Below are 21,603 nucleotides of genomic sequence, written 5' to 3'. Positions count from 1 at the left end.
TCTCGTAGGATGTCAGGGGGATGGAAGGGACCTCTGCCACTTACTCATTATGTGGTCTCAGGAAAAAGACTTTTTGCTGTTCTGTGCTTCAGTTTTCTTCTCTGTAAAATGGGACTTAGAGCATCTTTATTGCTGTTAGCTGTTATTATTGTCAGTTCCTCGTATAGCAACTCTACTTAGCACTTGGCCAGTTTATGCTTTAGTGCCTGCAGTGGTGGGAGCACTCAACTTCTCAGGACAAGCCATTTCTTTTGCAACTAGAAAGATGTATCAGAAAGGAGGAGTAGAAGTTTCAGAAGAATGAGCCCTTCTTATATTTCCAGCATAAAGCTAATCTGTGGATTTTGTAAAGCTGTTTCTTTCTTTCTGAGGCTAGAACTTACATAATCATAAGTATTATAAAATATTTATAGGAATAATAATAATGAGCAATCATTATGAGGAGGCATTGTATTAAGTGTTTGATATGCATTATCTAGATTAATCCTTACAACAACCTTAATTATAATTATAATTAATATTAATAGCCAGAATTTACATAGTTCTTGTTATGAGCCAGGTACTTTTCTAAATACATGACTGATGTTAGCTAACTAAATTGCATGACAGCTGTAAGAGGTAAGTATAGTTGGCCTCTATATCAGCAGGTTTGGCACATAATAGATTCAATCAACAGTGTTTCAACCGTATTCAGAAAAACATTGTATCTGTCCTGACCGTGTATAGAATTTTCCGTCATTGTTTCCTAACCAATACAGTATAGCAACTATTTACATAGAATTTATATTGTATTAGATATTATAAGTAATTTAGAGATTATTTAAGGTACACATAAGGGTATGTGCAGATTATATGCAAATGCTATGGCATTTAAAATATTTTTGTTAAAAAGATTTTCAACATCGATTTAAATATTTTCCTTATTTGGAGGACATAGAGACAGAGACAGAGAAACAGTAAATCTATCCACTGTCTCACTACCCAAATGCCCACTGCAGCCAGGCCAAAGCCAGCAGCCAGGTACTCAATCTTGCTCTGTCACATCGGTGGCAGGCAACTAGTTCTTGAGCCATCACCTGATGACTTCCAGAGTGTGCATTAACAGGAAACTATGATAAGGAGCTGAGCCAGGACTTGAACTCAAGTACTCCAATATGAGATATCGGTGTCCTAAGTGGAGACTTAACTACTGCATCAAATAGTCACTCTTAAAAAAGAATTTAAATACATGCAAGGGCCGGCGCTGTGGCGCAGTGGGTTAACGCCCTGGTCTGAAGTGCCGGCATCCCACACGGGCGCTGGTTCTAGTCCCGGCTGCTCCTCTTCCCATCCAGCTCTCTGCTATGGCCTTGGAAAGCAGTGGAAGATGACCCAGGTCCTTGGGCCCCTGCACCCATGTGGAAGACCTGGAAGAAGCTCCTGGTTCCTGGCTTCAGATTGGCCCAGCTCCAGCCATTGAGGCCATCTGGGGAGTGAACCTGCAGATGGAAGACCTCTCTCCCTCTCTCTGCTTCTGCTTCTCTATATCTCTTCCTTTCAAATAAATTTTAAAAATACTAAAAATACTTTAGATTTATTTGAAAGGCAAAGATATAGATAGAAGGCATGAGAGAGAAATAGAGAGCTTCCATCCGCTGGTTCACTCCCCAGATGGCCACAATGGCCAGGGCTGGGCCAAGATGAAGCCAGAAGCCAGGAACCCCTTGGAGGTTTCTCACATGGGTGCAGGGGCCCAAGGACTTGAGCCATGTTCTGCTTTTTTCCCAGATGCCTTAGTAGGAAACTGGATCAGAAGCAGAGCAACTAGCTCCCGCATGGGCTACAGATCTACAATGGAGGCTTAACTGTCTACTCCACAGTGCTTGCCCCTCATATATTTCTGATCGTAAGATAAGTTATTGTAATCCTTTCTGAGTGGCTATTTACAGTATGCACCAAAATTCCTAAAAAATAAAAATAAAAAGAGTGCTGATCCGAAGCCAGGAGCCAGGAGCTTCTTCCAGCTCAGCTCCGGCCATTGCAGCCATCTGGGGAGTGAACCAGCGGATGGAAGACCTCTCTCTCTCTGTCTCTACCTCACTCTGTAACTCTGTCTTTCAAATGAATAAAATAAATCTTAAAAAAATACAAAATTTGTACATATCTATATCGGGGGTTTTTTGGTAATTTTTTCCATCTTATTTGAAAAGCGGAGACAGAGACAGGGAGAGACAGAGACAAACAGATCTTCCATCTTCCCAAAGGCCTTCAACAGCTAGGGATGAGCCAGGCTGTAGCCAGGAGCTCCAAGCTCCATCCAGATGGCCCTCCTGGGTGGCAAGGATCCAAGTACTGAAATCATCATCTGCTGTTTCCCAGGACTCCCTTCAGCAAGAAGCCTGATTGGAAGCAGAGGAGGTGAGTCTCAAACCATGTACTCTGACACGACATCGACCCCTGCAACTTTATTTCATTTCTTTTCTTTTTTTATTGATTGTATCTTTGTATGCTGGCCTCATAGAATGAGTTTGGAAGGAGTCCGTTTTCTCTTTTTTGTTTTAATTTAAGTATGATTACTTTTAACATTTCTTTAAATATTTGATAGAATTAGGCACTGAAGCAAGCTGGTCCTGTTTTTTTTTTATTTTAATATTTATTTATTCACTTATACAGCAGACAGATGGTAAGAGGCACAGATAGACAGAAACGAAGACAGATCACCTACCTATCCATTGGTTTACTCCCCAAATGCCCACAACAACTGTGACTGGGCCAAGCCTCATATAAGTGGCAGGGAGGAACACTGCTACTTGATCCATCACCTGCTGCCTCCCTGAGTGAATTATCAGGGAGATCAACTCAGGAGTGGAGGTGGAAATTGAACCCAGGAATTGAACTGCAATATGCCATGCAAGCTTCCCAAGTGGCACTTTAACCACTGCAAACCTCCTGGACTTACTACTGATAGGAGACTTCAGAATACTGATTCAACTTTAGTCTTTGTTGTTTGTTTAGATATTCTATTTTATCATGGCTAAATCTTGGTAAAGTGTATATGTTCAGGAATTTGGTCATTTCCTTTAGGTTATCAAATTTGTTGCCATATAATTTTTCATAGTAATCTGTGATACTCCACTTCATTTTTGAGGGGGTGAGTCACAATGTCTCCATTTTCACCCCTGTTTTTATGTACTTGAACCTTCTCTCTTCTCTCTTTTTTTCTTAGATGCCCTTGCTAAGTGTTTGTGAATTTGGTTTAACTTTTCAAAGAACCAGCTCTTTATTTCACTGATTTTTGGTATTATTTTTGTTTAGTCTCTGTGCCGCTTATTTGTGCTCAAAGATTTATTATTTCTGGACTTCTACTAATTTTGGATTTAATTTGTTCTTGTTTTTCTGATTCCTTGAGTTGTGGCAAAAATTGTTTAGTTGAGATCTTTCTGCCTTTTTGATGTAGTCATTTATTGCTATATATTGTCTTCTTAATACCATATTTGCTGTAGCCCATAAGTTTGGATATGCTATGTTTCCATTTTTGTTCATTTCAAGGATTTCTTTTTAATTTGCTCCTTCAGGTCTTTCTTTATACATTAGTGTTTGGGAATAAATTGCTCAATTTCCATGTATTTACAAAGTTCCAAAGTTGTTCTTGTTATTGGCTTCTAGTTTTATTGCATTGTGATCAGAAAAGATATTCAATATGCTTTCTTTTTTTTAAAAAAAAAAGATTTATTTATTTATTTGAAAGTCAGAGTTACACAGAGGTCTTCCCTCCGATGGTTCACTCCCCAGATGGCCGCAACGGCTGGAGCTGTACCAATCTGAAACCAGGAACCAGGAGCTTCTCCCGGGCCTCCCACGTGGGTGCAGGGGCCCAAGGACCTGGGCCATCTTCTACTGCTTTCCCAGGCCATAGCAGAGAACTGGATCAGAACTGGAGCAGCCAGGTCTCGAACTGCTGCCCATATGGGATGCTGGCGCTTCAGGCCAGGGCATTAACTCACTGCACCACAGCGCTGGCCCCTCAATATGCTTTCTATTTTTAAGTGTGTTGAGACTTTTTTTTTTACCTAGTATATATCTTTGAGAATCTTGCCTATACTGATGAAAAGAGTGTGCATTCTGCAGTTGCTGGATGGAATGTTCTATAGATATTTGCAATATCTAATTGATCTAGGATACAATTCAACTCTGTTCTTCCTTTGCTAATTTTCTGTCTTGATGATCCATCCATTTCTGAATGTAGGCTCTTAACGTTCCCAACTATTGTTGTATTGGAGTTTATCTCTCCCTTTAGGCTTATTAATATATACTTTATGTATTTGGGTGCTCTGATTTGGGTGGGATACATATATATTTAAAATAGTTATTTACATTTGCTGGATTGAATTCTTTTTCATTATATAATGACCTTATTTGTCTCTTTTTACTGATTTTGATTTAAAATTTGTTTTATCTGTTAGAAGTATGAATTTTCTTTTGAGTTCCATTTGAATGGAACATGTTCTCATTTTTAGTCTGTGTGTGTCCTTAGATATGAAGGGGATTTCTTGTAAGTAGCATATAGTTGGTCTTATATTCTCAATTTGGACATTATATGTCTTTTAATTGGAGAATTTAATCTATTTGCATTTAAAGCAATAATTGGTAGATAAAGTGTTACTACTGCTATTTTGATGTTTGCTTTCCACTTTTATTGTAGTTCCTTCATGATTTAATTTTGATCCCTCTGTTACAATCTCCCTTTGTGTAAAGTGGTTTTTCTCTACCACTGTATTTTGATCCCTTGCTTTTAATTTTTGTTGTCTATTATATATTTTTGCTTTGAGGTTATCATGAGGTTTATAAAATCATTTTTGGTTTGAGGAAGTTGTTTTGACATGAAAGAAACTTAACATTCATTATAATGCTATGCAAGGAAACAAAAAACAAAGAGATAAGAAATACTATTTCTAAAACACTGTACACTTGAATTCCATTTCTAACCACATTTTGACTTTCTTTTTCTTTTCTTTAAGATTTATTTGAAAGGCAGAGTTACAGAAAGGCAGAGACAGAGAAAGAGAGGTCCTCCATCCACTGGTTCACTCCCCAAATGGCTGCAACAACAAGAGCTGGGCTGATCTAAAGCTAGGAGCCAGGAGCTTCTTCCAGGTCTCCCATGCAGGTGCAAGAGATCCAAGCACCTGAGCCACCTTCCACTGCTTTCCCAGGCCATAGCAGAGAGCTGGATTGGAAGTGGAGCACCAGGCCTCTTAACCAGTGCCCATGTGGGATGCTGGTACTGCAGGCGGGGGCTTTACCTGCTAGACCACAGTGCCGGCCCCACTTTTGACTTTTGATGATCCATTTAACTTCTTTATATACTGCCTATCTTTCAATATTTTAATGTAGTTGCTATTTTTGTCTTCAAACTAAAGATATTAATGTTCTATGTATAATTACACTTACCAGTGTGTATTCTACCTTCTGATATTTTCTTTTTATTCATTAATACCTCCTGCTTTCAGTTTGAATGACTACTTTTAGTATGTCCTGTAGAGATAGTCTGTTGATGATCTATTCTCTCATATTTGTAAGTATCTCTGCTTCATATCAAGTGTAACTTTGCTGGGTACAGTATTCTTGCTTGGCAATTTTTTAATCCTTCTGTATTGTGAAAATCTCATGCCACTCATTCCTAGCCTGTAAACTGTCTGCTGAGAAATCTTAAGTCAGAGGAACTGTAACCCCTTTATATGTTATTTGTTTCTTTTCCCTTGCAGCTTTGTGAATACTCTTTAATTTGAAACTTGGAGACATTAATTATATTATGCCTTGAAATGAACGTATTTGTTTGGAGTGAATCTGACATGACATATCCTGTACCTGGATAGTGGTATTGTTCTCAGGGTTTGGAGTCTGACTCTGGAAAACACTCCTTAACCACTGAGTTATACTGCTTCCCATATGATGTGGAAATTTTGATCCACATGGTTTTGGGGAGAATAACGACCACCAACGCTGTCTTGTACTTATGGCTCCTAACACCACGCCCTCCCCACCATGGAGAAACTTTGCTTTCTGTTCATTTTACCTTAGATGTCCTCTCAAGGATCATGCCCACCCTCTCATCCTTACTAGCAATGAACTTTATGACATGCGACAAAATGCTTGATGTCTTTTTTAAGATTTATTTATTTATTTATTTATTTGAAAAGCAGGTGACAGAGAGAGAGAGAGAGAGAGAGGAAGACAGAGAGACAGACAGAGAGAGAGAGAGAGAGAGATCTTCCATCTGCTGGCTCACTCCCCAAATGGCTGCAATGGCCAGGGCTGGACCAGGCTGAAGCCAGGAGCCAAGAGCTTCCTCCAGGTCTTCCACGTGGTTGCAGAGGCCCAAGGACTTGGGCCATCTTCTGCTGCTTTCCCAGGCCATTAGCTGGGAGCTGGATCAGAAGTGAAGCAGCTAGAACCCGAACCATTGCCCATATGGGATGCTGACGCTGCAGGTGGCAACTTTACCTGCTATGCCACAGTGCCAGCTCTGCTTGATATCATTAACTTTCAGTTTCCTTCCTATAAAAGAGAGATTATATCCACCTTGCAAGAGTAGGTTATTAATTGCCTGCCTCAGCCTAGGCCGACTCACTCACTGCTCAGTTAGCAGCCAATAAAACCAAATATCAGTCCTCACAGTCCCCTTCATGACAATCACCTTGAATCCACACACTTTGCCAGCTGCTTTGGCTCCTCGTTTCCTCTGGACTGGTCTCTATAGGTACTTGCCTCTCAACCCAGGCTAAGCAGACTGTATTTATCTTCACACTTATTTCCCAGACTTCATGAACACAGCTCCTCACATTCGCATCATCAGTGCTCCCTAAGCAAAGGTTTGCATTTGTCCTCCAATTGTGCCTATGCCTGTCTAGTCCAGCTATCCCCTAAGCAGTCACTGATCTGCCTCTTAGTGAACCAGCCCTGGGTCACTGCTAAGGACTACTAGAACAAATTTCAGTAGTATTTGATGTGTAGTAACATGATTGCTTTTCCCAGCTTTATCAGTGCTGGATTCCCATTCAGCAGATTCTAACACCTAGAATGCATTACCAACTATTGCAATGACAACTTTGCTACCTGCTACTTCTCTGCATTACTAATCATCATCCTAACTCCTATGAAATCCTTTGGAAGACAATTCACATAAGAGAGTCTGTCCACTTTTATTCCCAATAAAAATAACCACTGCTGCTTACTAAACATTTATGATATTCAGGCACAATGCTAAGTAGTTTACGTATATCTCCTCATTTATACTGCCAAATAATCTTACACAACAAATATTAGCATCTTCATTTTTCAGCTGTGGAAACTGAGGTACAGAGAAATTGAGTGGCTCACCTCATATGGCAGAGCTGGGATCTGAATTCATGTCTATGTGTATTTATACCATATTGTTTTTTATCTCCAAGCCCTCTTACTTCCCATCTTACATCGTATGCACCCTAAGAAGTGCTTGAAAACCTTACTGGACCAAAAGAGCTCAAGACATTGTGGAAATCCTTGCCTTTTCTTTGTTATGATCATATCCACACAGTGAGCACATTGTGCTCAACCTACTCATATCCATCCATATGGCTGCGTGTTCACCAGCAGGTAAGGGATGAGAAGATATTAAATCTCTGAACTCCACAATGACCAGTTTCAGGAGGTGGTATAAGAAGCAAGTGGATTGGCAGAGTACTCGTGGGAACAAGCCTCCTACCTCAAGACTCCTCCTGAACAAGTCACAACTTTACACTGGGCAAACCAGAAGTCTCAGCCCATGCCGTTGTGCTGAGCCAACTCGCCCACATACCACATGGCAGGGGGCCAATGAAAACAAGTTCCAGACCTCAAGGCTGCATTTGAGGCTATTATCTTGAACCCTCTCACTCATCCTGCCCTTGCTCCTCACTTCCTTCTCTGTTTCTTCATATAGCTGGCTCCAGACATTCTTGGAACTTTCTCCTGTGTGTGGCCCTGTGATCACCCCTTAGGTTTGGCACACTCAGCTTCTGACCATCTCTGTGCTTTCTAACAACAGTCTTGCCTTCATCCCCTTGCTCTTCCGGTTTCTTACAATTCCAGGTCATTACCCTAATCAATTCCAGTTTCTGCTCCTGGAAATCTTACCCTGGCACTGGTTTACTTCATCAGTGCTCCAGTCTTCAAGAAGGTAGATGATTAGGGGAGCATGATGTAAATACTATATAAAGAGTTGTTACTTTGTATTGCTTAAGGAATCTTGACAAGGAAACAAAAAGTCTGTAGGTATTCAGTACAGACACATCTCTGGAAGTCTTGACTACATAGTACACAAATGAGATGTAAATCAAATGAAAAAGATGTGGGTCAAGTACTGCTCAAAGGTGAGTGCTAGAGAGAGACAGGATCCGTGTGGGACAGAAGGATCCAGCAGGGTATATCCCCACAGTGTTATAGTCATGTGGATTCAGCATAGTGCCCGGTGCCCAGCAAATCCAAATTTTCTTTTTGAGATTTTCTGGAATTTAAAAATAAATCTGCAATTGGTTGATTCCACAGATGTAGAGCTTGCCAATACAGAGAACCAACTATTTACTAAGCTCTAGTCTCCATTCAGTGCTCAGAAATTTCTTGTGGCCTACCCTTTCATCGTGCAAAATAGACATGAGTTGAGAAACTGACAGTACATACAGCTACCACATTCTCTAAGCTATAAGTTAGCATATGTGAATGAATGCTATGAATGTGCTTTGACCACAATGACCTATTGCATTCATGACTGCCTTGGAAAATCTTTGACATACTATCACCATGCTCATAGAGTAGGGTGGGAGGGTGCTGCACATTCCTGTGTCCTCCAAAGGATGCCCATTAGCCTGACATATTGACTATAATTCCACAGCTTAACTAAGCAAATGTTGCACATCGTGGCTTTTACTTTTCCCGTATGAGGTATGACAGACAAACTAGTGCAAATTTCCTTCTCCTTCATAATTTCACATGTAGAAATTAATTCTTACCATATATCTAAGCAAACTCAGCATACCATTTTTTTTCTTTCCTTATTGAGAACTTTCACTTTTTCACATAAAGCAAGCACTTTACAGCTTCTCTGTGGTATTTGCAAACTGCCAACATCACTGCTGTTACACTATGGGGTCACTGTAAGTAAAAGAAGAGTTGCCTGAACCCAAGCACTGCAATACTGCAACCAGTGATCTGATATCCAGAGACAGCTACTAAGTGACTAATGGGTGGGTAGTGTACATAGTGTGGATATGCTAGTCAAAGGAATGATACACATCCTGGGCGGAATGATGTGAGATGTCCTCACACTACTTGCAGAGGCATGCAATTTAAAAGTGATGAACTGTCAATTTCTGGAAATTTCCATTTAGTATTTTCAGGTTGCTACTCACCATGGCTAACTGAAATAGCCAAAAGTGAAACCACGGGTAAGGAGGAGCCATGTGTTTCCTTTCCTGGCAATTTTTTTCTCCCTTCTTGAGAATTAACTCTCTATCTTTTTCCAGATCTGATCTCCATAATCAATTCTTTAAGGGACTTTCCACACACCTCTCTCACTCAGAGTACTATGATCTTACCCAATGGATACATTGTAGCACTTGCTGCAATGGTAATTTTGCATTTATTTGCATGATAATATTGATAATATCTGCCCCACCATTAGAATGAAAGTTCCATGACGACAGGGGCCATGTCTTTTTGTTAACTATTGTCTCCTCAACACCTAGCATGATCTACACCAAGTAGATGTTTTGTTGTTTAATTGGGCAATGAATGAATGGCCTGAAATGTCTACCAGCCAAATCTTTCAAAGATCTCTGGTTAAATGCTTGAACCCTATTGAAAGAAAAGGAGGGCCATGGGATGTTTGTGGGTTGGTTTCCCCCATCAACAAGTTGTTACCTAGGAGGTTGATAGATGAGAAAAGTATGAGTTCTTGGCAAAGGCAATGCAAGCTATGTACCCTTGTGGAAAAGAATAATAGTGATAGCCAGACGTAGAAAGATAAGTAATGCCCCCAATTTCACTTAGCTAATAGATAGCAGAACCAGGATCCAAATGCATCCCAGATCTCCAGATCCACTTGAGTAGCCTTGCTGATCCTCAGTTTTCTCCTCTGGAAAATGTGAGCAATAGTGCTAACTCTCATGGTTCTTATAGGAATTAAGTGAAGTGATATATTGAAAGTACTTGCATATAATCAGTATTCATTGTATAGTGCCTGTTACAGATTGAGCTTCCTTAATCCAAAAACCTGACATCTAAAATGCTCCTAAAGAGAAACTTCTTGAGCATCAACGCAACACCATTAAGTGGAAAAGTACATACCAACTTCATGCGACCAGAGTCTAAATGCAGGTAAAACTAAAATGTGGTATAAAATTGCTTTCAGGTTGAGCCGGCGCCGTGGCTCAATAGGCTAATCCTCCACCTTGCGGCGCCGGCACACCGGGTTCTAGTCCCGGTTGGGGCGCCGGATTCTGTCCCGGTTGCCCCTCTTCCAGGCCAGCTCTCTGCTATGGCCAGGGAGTGCAGTGGAGGATGGCCCAGGTGCTTGGGCCCTGCACCCCATGGGAGACCAGGAAAAAGCACCTGGCTCCTGGCTCCTGCCAGGATCAGCGCGGTGCGCCGGCTGCAGCGGCGGCCATTGGAGGGTGAACCAACGGCAAAAAAGGAAGACCTTTCTCTCTCTGTCTCTCTCTCTCACTGTCCACTCTGCCTGTCAAAAAAAAAAAAAAAAATTGCTTTCAGGCTACGTGTATAAATTGTATATGGCATATATTTTATGTTTAGACTTGGGTCCCATCCCCAAGGAAATCACATTATGTATATGCTAATGTTAAGAAATCCCAAAGGAACTGAAATCTGCTATGTTTCTGTTCCCAAGAATTTTGCATGAGGGATATTGGATCTGCACCATTTCTTTGAAGGTGAAGAGAAGCATGAGAAGCCATACCCCAGGACCTGGAGAAACACCTTCGATTCCATAGTGCCTCCACCCTCTCTGGTCATCTCTCTCTCTCTCTCTCTCTCTCCCTCCCACCCTCCCTCCCTCCCTTCCTCTCTCCCTACATCCCTCTTCCTCCCTGTCTCCAGCTGTCAACACCATAAAGAGATGTTTATAGGAGTTGAAAAAGGAAGAGAGGAGAGCAGATTGAAAGAGCGGTTAGGAAGAACAAGGCTGAAAAGTACACAGGCAGGAGGAAGAAACAGAAGTAAGGCAGGAAGAATGGACAACCCATGTAAGTTTTTGCCTCTACTGAATAACATAGAAATATGGCTATACATAGATTTATTGCAGGGCTCTCATTTGCCATTTTAAAAAGCAATGGGAAAGGAAGAAACATTAAAACATGGTCCCAGAAAAGTACTGACTAAGAGCTCCCATTTAGATAATTGTCAGCCTGCTCCAAAATTTTTCAAAAGCATGAAAGGCCAAGAAAAACAGCCTCAATTTATGTTACTTTAAAACACCTACATCCAAGCCCATCTCATTATTCCATGATCTCTTACTTTGACATTCCCCAGTTGTGGGGGTAGTTTTTTAGGTCTGTTGGTTGAGAATTTCCCTTACTCTCACAGAATAGGAGCCCCAGGAGTTCAGGGAATGTGTCTTTTCCTCTGCCACCAAGTGCTTATTGTTTTCTGGGAATTGTGATGAGATATGAATGAAGGGACTAGCTCCTCTGGTGGTGGTAAGCTATCCCTGCTGGGCTTGTTTAGTTACACCTGAGATAACAACCAACCTGGGCTTCTTAGAAGGCAAGGACCCCTTTGAATAGATTCCCTGGAAGTCCAAGGGGTAGAGAACAGCAAATAAGTGATTCTTGGGAGATTGATATGCCAATTTGGCAGACTGATGACTTGGGAAATCTCTGGAGTACATGTCCAAATCTCCTTTCTGAAATACAGACTCATCCCCAGGTGCTCTGCTAGGGCCTCTGGGGAAAGTCCTAGATGCAAGCCAGTCAAGTGGAACATTATACTATTCATAATTACAAGACAGAATAAAAAACAGAAAAAAGTGGAGAAGTACAGAAATCAGGAACATAATTAAGGTTTGGCTAACAACATCTTGGATACAGTGTCATTAAAAGTAAAGTGTGCTTCTGTAAATCAACAAATTCAAGCTTTTAAATATTCTTGGTTTGGGGGCCAGTGCTGTGGTGAAGGGGATAAAAACCACCACCTGCACTGCCAGTATCCTGTATGGGCACTGGTTCAAATCTGGCTGCTGCACTTCCCATCCAGCTCCCTGCTAATGAGCCTGGAAAAAGCAGCTAAAGATAGCCCATATCCTTGGGCCGCTGCACCTGTGTGGGAGACCTGGAAGAAGTTCCTAGCCCATGGCTTCAGATCGGCCCAGCTCTGGCCATAGCAGCCATTTGGGATTTAGGGAGTGAACCAGCGGATGGATGATCTCTCCCTCTCTCTCTCTCTCTCTCTCTCTCTCTCTGTGTACCTCTGCCTTTCAAATAAATAAATATTTAAAAAATAAAATTTTCACCATTGTAGCTGGCGAATAAAGGATATTCACATAGTGAAACAAGAGTTAGAATACTTGAGTTATGTTTTCACCTTGCTCCTCATCTTACTATATGGAAGCTCAAGGAGGGGGGGTGTTGTGGCACAGTGGGTTACTTCACCACTTGGATTGCCTGCATCCCATCTCAGAGTGCAGCTTCCAGGCCTGAATCCTCTGCTTCTGACCCAACTTCCTGCTTATGCACCTGGGAGGCAGCAGATGATCGTACAAGTAATTGTGTTCCTGTTGCCCACCTGGGAGACTGGATGGAGTTCTGGGCACCTGCTTTCATCCTAGCTAGCCCTGACTGCTACAGGAATTTGGGAAGTGAACCAAAAGATGGAAAGTTCCCTTCTCTCTTTCTCTCTCTTTTGCTCTGCCTTTCAAGAAGCTCAATAAGTCACTTCACCTTTCTGAATCTCAAACACTCCATTGTTAAGTTGGGGTTTACACATATTGAAAATGATGCTTGCTTTTGTCAAAAGGGAATTCTCTGCCTGCACGTATCATGAGCAGTAGCCCAGATGCAATATGACTTGAGAAGTCCTGAAGATCAATACAGATCTATGTTTCTAGGCCCTCTCTGTCAGAAATCTTTATGGGATGGATGGAACCTAGTCAATGGTCTTCAAAGAACAGGATTTCATTCTCCCTTTTGATTTAGTAAATAGTTCTTGAGCACCTGCCCTGTGCACTACATCACAGGAAGCTGAAATAGCACATCTGTTATTCGGAAACAACTAAACTTCTGAGAGAACTCGTGTCAAGGCCTCCTATCTTTCACCCTCATGCACTCAATCTTATCACCTCTTTCTGACTCTTAACTACAATAAGTCTGCTTTGTTCAGGGGCCCCACAGACCTTCTGGCTCCTTGCTGCTGGCCATGCCAGTTATGAACTTCAGCAGAAGAAGAGCTCTCAGGTGAAAGAAGCCAAACGAACCTAGAGCACCCATAGTGCCATTGAGTCTCCGGAAATGCCTCACTCTTGAAACATCTACAGCAAAGTGATTTCTGCCCTTCCCTCCAATTCATAAGAGGCAAAGGAGGCTAGGGACAGCTCCTGCTCCCCACAAACTCTTTACAGTGACCCTTCAAGTACAAAAGATGGCATGGGGTCCCCTAATCTCCCACAATCCACAAGGAGGTGATTACTGACACAAATCACCACTACTCCACATCAGCTAGCACATGCAATTGGGACAGAAGTCTGTCTTCTCTCCTCTCTAGTTCAACTCACAATCACTCCTACCCATCCTGTACATATGAAAAATAGATGGGGGGGCAGCACTGTAGTGTAGTGGGTAAAGCCGCCACCTGCAGCACCAACATCCCATATGGGTGCTGGTTCGAGTCCTGGTTGCTCTACTTCTGATCCAGCTCTCTGCTTTGGCCTGGGAAAGCAGAAGATGGCCCAAGTCCTTGTGCCCCTGCACACATGTGGGCGACCTGGAGGAAGCTCCTGGCTCCTGGCTTCAGATCATCATAGCTATGGCCATTGCGGCCAACTGGGGAGTGAACCATCAAATGGAAGACCTCTCTCTCCTCTCTCTCTCTCTCTCTGCCTATCCTCTCTCTGTGTAACTCTGAATTTCAAATAAATTAATAATTTTTTTACAAAACATAGTAGATTGGGAGAGTTGAGTCCTTGGTATGTCTTCCGGCTCCAGTCCACTCCCCACAAGGATCTGGACTTTGAATCCCCTAGGGGAGGACTTGGGTTCTTACATTCCCTTGGCCTAGTGTTTATAGGGAATGGCAGGAATGGGTTGATGCTGGGGTAACGAAGAGGCTGCTGGGTAAGGTGACATTTCTTCTGTTTTCCCATCCTCTTTATTAGGGTTGCTATCAAAGCTGAATCTAGTTCTGGACAAATCATTAAAAACCACCAGAGGGAATACCCGGGCACAGTCTGGACACCAAGGAGAAGCAGAGAAATTCTAACAGGTTATCAGAGTCACACAAACGGTTCCTCCCCACTTCACTGGGACCAGAGCCCGAGCCAGTGATCAGCTACCAGGGCCTCTGAGAATGTCTGGAAAACCACACGAAGCTTTCAGCTGCTCCCTGTTAATTGATGAGCAGAAAATTAACAGAGCTTATGAAGACATTGAGTCCAAGGTGTGACTTGCCTTGTGAAAACAATGTCTGCCAGCAGTCTCTTGGGTCCAGAGGGACACCAGATGAGACTGGGATGAGGCAGGAGTCAAAGTCAGAATAAAGGGAACCACTGGGATCCCCTAAACCCAGGCAGGGAGGAAGTCGGAGGGAGGCAGGACACCCTAGGAAAACAGGAGCAGAGAGGAAACAAAAATGAGGGAAAAGAAAGCAGGGAGGGACAAAGGAGTGGAGGAAACAAGCAAAGCACGTCCCAGATGAGGGTGTTAGATGCCATGGCGCTTAGCATCCCTCCCACTCCCCATTCATATTCACTGTGCCTTTATTCTTGTTCCCTTTATCCCTCTCTCTCCACATATTCATCATCAGTGTAACCAAATCCACCCGTCTAGGAAGAGCAGGGCATGCCACATTCCTTTTCTGCTTGAAAGTCATCAGGTAGCTTTTAGTGACTGACAAAACGCCATGTTGCAAGTAGATCTCTTTTGTTGCCAAATCTCTTTTGCTGCCATGTCGTTCTCTGAAGTTATGTCACCCAGCTCTTTTGAGAGAGCTGGGAAAGCAGAAGAGCCCCTTTTACAGGATTCTCCCCTAAGTTCAAGTACTATCTACAGCATGGTTGATTGAGTGTCATTGACATCCATCTTCCTGTCCTTTCAGCACCATCACCTTCCTTCATCCTAGCTCCCTCTGTTCAGGCCCCTGCTCAAGCTCTCTTTACCACATTCCATTATCCTATTCCCTCAGGGATCTGCCTTGCCTTCTCCTATACAAGCGCAGTAAATGAACTCTCCCAAAGGTGTTAAATATAACGGACGACTTAATGCATCACTCTGCCCTTATATCATTGTTGCATTTTCATAGGGGTTAACCCAAAGGAATAGCCCTGAGAAGATTAAATAACAAGCATGTCTATGAAAAGGAAATTTTGAGATAGGACACCTGCCTATTCTGCTTGTGGGAAAGGCCAATACTGTTCATCCCCAGTGAACCTCATAGTGCTCACCAGGGGTATTTTCCAAAGTTGAAAGGTTACCCTGTGATTTTCTTAAATTGGTTAGTTGAATTGAGGGAATTTTTAAAATAATTTTAATTTTAGAAATAAATTTTTAAAATTTATTTAAGAGAGAAAGAGAGAACGCTCTCATCTGCTGGTTCACTCCTCCAAATACCCACAACAGCCAGGGCTGGGCTAGGACAAAGTTAGGTTTTGGGAACTCAATCCAAGTCTCCATGTGGGGAGCAGGGACCCATGTACTTGAGCCATCACCTGCCACCTCCCAGAATGCACATTAGCAGGAACCTGGAATCAATAACAGAGCTCAGACTCAAACCCAGTCACTTTGATATGGGATGTGGATGTCCTAGATAGCATCTTAACCACTAGGCCAAACTTTTACCCCTTTAATTTAAATTTTGTAACATTCCACAAGAAACAGATGTAACATGTAATAATTGTACGTATTTATGGGGTACAGTGTGGTATTTCAAGACACTCATACAACTCAAAAGTTTCAAACATATAGAAATGATGAGAATGAGTTTTGCTTTCCATCTTATTGTAAAAATCATCAAGAATTTTTACCTCTAAATAATGATTACCTCACACCATGGCATTTGCTCAGCTGCATAAATTTTCTGAAGCTCCATCAATGAGGATGCCAACAAGAGAAAAGACAAATTATCTTGTATTCCATGTTTACTTCCCCGAATCATGAATAGCACATGGTTGCTTCCAAGCTGCTATGAGCTAAATGTCCGCAAAAATTCATGTATTGAACATCATCCTCCTTGTGGTGGTATTAAAGGAGGGGAAGGCTTCAGGGCAGGTGATTGGGTCATGAAGGCTCCACTTCCGCTAGTAAGTCAGAACCATGTAATAGTATTGCAGGGAACTACCACAGGCCGTCTTGCTTCTCTGTCACATAAGCACAAAACATATTCTCCATATTTTAACAATATCTCCACGTCATTCACATGCACATTAAATTTTGAGGAACACAGGTATTATGGTTTGTAATGTTTTCATGCCTGCTTAAATTCATGTTGAAACTTAATCATCATGCCACAGTATTAGGAGGTGTAGCCTTTGGGGGATAATTGACTTATGAGGGCTCCACCCTCTGAATGGGAGTAGGTGTCCTTATTAATAAAAACAGAACTTGATGGAAGGAGTTCATCTCTCTTCACTCTTCCACCTACTTCCATGTGAGAACAATGTTCTTCCACTCTGGAGGACACAGCAACAAGGCACCATGTTGAAAGTAGACACTGGGTGCCTGCTAAACAATGAAGCCGCCAATGCTTTGGTCCTGAACTTCCAGGTTCCAGAATACTAAGAAATTTTAGTTGTTCATAAATTACTCAGTTTCAGGTGTTTTAGTATAGCAATACAAATGGGCTAATATAGAAATTAGTACCATAGAAATTGGAGTGTTGCTATAACAAAAAGAATCAGCCCTCCATGTTTTAACGCTCCATGGATTTAATATCCACAGATTCTACCAACTGCAGATCAAAAATATTTGGGAAAAACTGTATCTGGGGTAAACGTGTACAGATTTTTTTTGTTCCTATCATCATTCTCTAAACAATACAGTGTAACAACTGTTTACATAGCATTTACCTTGTATTCAGTGTTATAAGTAATCTAGAGATGACTTAAGTATACAGAAGGATTGCATATGTTATATGCAAACACCACCATTTTATCTAAGGGACTTGAGCATTTGCAGAACTTGGTATCCATGGGGGTCCTGGAACCAGTTCCCTCTGGATATTAAGAGAAGGCTGTACTTGAAAATGCGGAAGTGGTTTTTGAACTGCACAATGGATAGAGGCTGTAAGTTCAGAAGTGCATGCTAGGAAATGCCTAGATTACTGTGAAAGGATCGTTTAACAGTGATTCTGATGAGGACTCGGAAAAAGAGAGTTGTAGAGAAAGCCTCAGTTTAAGTGGTCATATATAACGTGTTGGTAGAAATATGGACAGAAAAGGTTGTCTCGATGAGAGCTCAGATGGAAATGAGCAATTTCTAGTTCGAAACTGGAGGAAAGGTCATCCTTGTTTCACAGCAACAAAGAACTTGGGTGAATTGTGCTCATGGCCTAGAAGTTTATGGAAAGGTAGAATTTAAGACTGATTAACTGGAGCTGGCACTGTGGCGTAGAGGATAAAGCCATCGCCTGCAGTGTCAGCATCCCATGTGGGCGCCGGTTCGAGTCCCAGCTGCTCCACTTCTGATCCAGCTCTCTGCTGTGGCCTAGGAAAGCAGTGGAGGATGGCCCAAGTCCTTGGGCCCCTGCACCTGCATGGGAGACCCGGAAGAAGCTCCTGGCTCCTGGCTTCAGATCTGCACAGCTCCAGCTGTTGCAGCCAACTGGGGAGTGAACCAGTGGATGAAAGACACCCCTCCTCGTCTCTCCTTCTGTCTCTATGTAGCTCTTTCAAATAAATAAATAGATCTTTTAAAAAAGAGTGATGAACTAAAATATTTTGTGGAAAAAAAATCTCTAAATTGCAGAGCATTAAGGGTGCTGTGTGGCTTCTCTTGGTTTCTTACAGTAAAATGGCAGAAGAGAAAAAGGATTTAAAGATTTAATATATAATTACAAGGGAAGCAGAATGGAAATATTTGGAATATTCTGAACCTGGCCATGTAATGACAAAAAGAATGTTGAGGAAAGAATGCCAATGGTGTGTCCAAGTGACTTATTTAAAAAGATTTATTTATATATTTAATTTAGAAGCAAAGAGATTAAGGAAGAGGAGAGAGAGAGAGAGAGAGAGAGAGAGAGAGATCTTCCATTAGCTGGTTCACTCTCTGAATGACCACAATAACCATAACTGGATCAGACTGAAACCAGGAGCCAAGAGCTCCATCCAGGTCTCCAACACAAGTGACAGTGGCCCAAGCACCTGGGTCATCTTTTGCTGCTTTCCCAGTGGAATGAGCAGGGAGCAGGATTAGAAGCAGAGCTGCTGGGACTCAGACTAGCTCTCCAATAAGAAATTCCAGTGTCACAAGTAGCAACTTAACCCACTGTGCCACAACACTGCCCCGCCCAGGTGACCCTTTGATGTGAAGATTCATAAGGATAGAATTGAGACAGATGTTATTCAACAAGATAATGAATTAATCACCCCGAATGCATTTTTGAAATTGTTGAGGCTTTATCTCTAATCAGAGACAGACCCAAGTTGCTAGGGTCTTGAAGATAGAATGATTTCAAAGAAAGTACCTGGGGAGCCAAAAGAACCTCAGGTCTTGTCATCTAGGGCTGCCTCAAGTCTCTTCCTCCTGAATTCTGGTGCATTGATCCTTGACCACTGGAGTTGTGGCCCCGGTGGGCCCAACTCTAGAGGGTACCACTCTAGAGGGTAAAAATGGTCAGCCTTGTTTCATCCATGTGGTGCTAACTCTACAGGCATCCAAAGTCATGAACTGTGAGGCATGGCTACCTCCACTTAGATTTTTTTCAAGTAGTTATTTATTTATTTGAAAAGCAGAGCATCAGAGATGGAAGGAGAACCCGATAGAGATCTTCATTCTCCAGTTCACACCCAAAAAATGGCTCCAACACCCAGGGCTGGGCCAGACTGAAACCAGGATCTTGGAACTCTATCCTTGTGTCTCACATAGATAGCAGGGGTCCAATCACTTAGGAAATCATCTGCTGCCTTCCCAGAAACATTAGCAGCAAGCTGGATCAGGGGATTCAAACTGGTATTCCCATATGAGAAGCTGACAGTACAATTTGTGGCTTAATCCACTGAGCCACAATGCCCCCCAACATACACACACATGCACACACACACACACACACTTAGATTCTAAAGGCTGCTCCAAGGGGTTCTCACTAAGGCAATGCCTACTAAAGAAGTAGGAGCAAGGCTGCAGCAGAGTCCCCACCAGGCTTCACAGAGATAGAGACAGAGGCCTGGAGTCAGTCCACTCCAGTCTACCCTCTGCTAGTTGGCCTGCCTCTGCATTCCATGGTCCCACATCTCATGTGCCTCTTGTTCCACTGAGTTCTAAGCCAAGCCAGAAAGGCAAGTCTATTCCTTCTTCCCAGTGAGATGGCAGAGTTCCAAGTGCAGGAAGCAAGCAATCTTATCAGACCTCTGGCCCATTGATAAAACCACAGAAGGAAATCATTGAGTTTTAAATTGAGAAAGGGAAGTCTTAGATAAAACCAGCAATTGCCTGGGAGCTTCCACTTTAAAGTCATTTTTTTCCACATCAATAGAAAAGCTTTTTATCATAGCTAGGATAATTTATGTGTGGTCTTAGAGCTGAAGTGCTGTCTGCCTGTTTAGAACTGTTTATAAGGTCTTTAGCAATGAGTAGTCTTTCCCACCCCCAAAAGATAGCCATTCTTTTCTCCACCTCACTTCCTTTTTATATTCATCAGATCCTTTCCTAAAGACCGAGAGTTTGTCTTTCAGACAGGCTCTGAGGCTTTCCAGGATGGTATTTAGGTTTCACAATGGGAGAAACTGCCAGATGAGGCAAGAAGACTGCCTGCACCACGTACCACAAGAAAGGATGGGATCGCTTTCATGGTGTATCTGTACATTTAAAGGATTTTCTACTACCTGTCTAAGTGTGTCTAGAATATATTCCTTCACTTACAAGTACTTTCCAATGGTAGACTTTGAGAATTTTATGTGGCGCTTAAGGTTTTTTTAGCTCGTTAACTTGCTTATTTATTTTTGTATTCAATGATATTCTTCTTCAATTGCACTCAGAAAGAGAACAAATACACTGAGGAGAGTGCCGGAGGATGAGGGAAATATATAAATATACAACTGAACGCTGAAGCCAGAGAGCCTGTCACACAGACGCACAATTTGAATGGAACCTTTGTGTTGAGCAATGATCTTCAGCCTTCCTCAGCAGCTTTAAGACTTAAGCTAAATTCCTATGAGGAAGTGAATTAAAGGCCTTTTTGAGAGTTGAGGAAGATGAAAACCCTAATAGAGAAATCTCTTGAATTTTCCCTTCTTTGTCCAAGTTTGGAAAAAAAATACCATACAGAAAGATAAGTGTTTAATAAATTCATGTTAACAGCTTCCTTGAAACATAAATCACTCACTTTATGTGTATAATTTAATGACCAAAGTGCTCCACAGCTTAAACTGACCACACAGGGCTATTAGCCTTTCCATTTCCCTATCTTTTCTTTGTGTTTGGAACCTATCACCTCTTCTCTTTCAGTTCTTTATGTCTGTTCCCTCCCCCTGACTGCATTTCAGTATTCACTATCCAACCCCAGCCTTCCCAGCTCCTAGTAATCACTTTTTTAAGTTCATATATTCTATTGTATTTTCAAGCTGCCACATATAAGAGAGAACCTGTAGCATTTGTTGTCCTATGTCTGGCTTATTTCACTTTAATATAATGATCTTAAATTCTAGCAATTGTGATGTGAATATCAGGCTTTCACTCTTTCTGTATGACTGAATAATGTTCCATTGTGTATATGCATACCATTTTTGCCCATTCATGAACAACTAAGTTAATTCCATATCATGGTTATTGCTGCAATGATTATGTGAGTACAGGTATCTTCTTCTAAAAAATTATTATTTCAAAGGCAAAGTTACAGAGAGAGAGAGAGGCAGAGAAATCTTCATTCTCTGGTTCACTCGCCAAATAACTATAAGAGCCAGGGCTAGGCCAGGCTGAAGCCAGGAGTCTGGAACTCCATCTGGGTCTCCCACATACATGGCAGGGGCTCAAACACTTGGGTTATCTTCCACTGCCTTTCTAGGTGCATTATGAGGGAGTTGGATTGCAAATGAAGCAGCCAGGATTTAAACTGGCACTCATATGAGATTCTGTGCCACAATACTGGCCCCAGGTATCTCTTTCATATGCTGATTTCATTTCCTTTGAATATATACTCAGAAGTGGGATAGCTAGTCATGCGGCATATCTATGT

The sequence above is a fragment of the Oryctolagus cuniculus genome, chromosome X (assembly GCF_964237555.1).
Source record: "Oryctolagus cuniculus chromosome X, mOryCun1.1, whole genome shotgun sequence".
Taxonomy (NCBI): Eukaryota; Metazoa; Chordata; class Mammalia; order Lagomorpha; family Leporidae; genus Oryctolagus; species Oryctolagus cuniculus.
The sequence above is the reverse complement of the archived record's forward strand: the minus strand, read 5'-3'. Positions refer to the sequence as shown.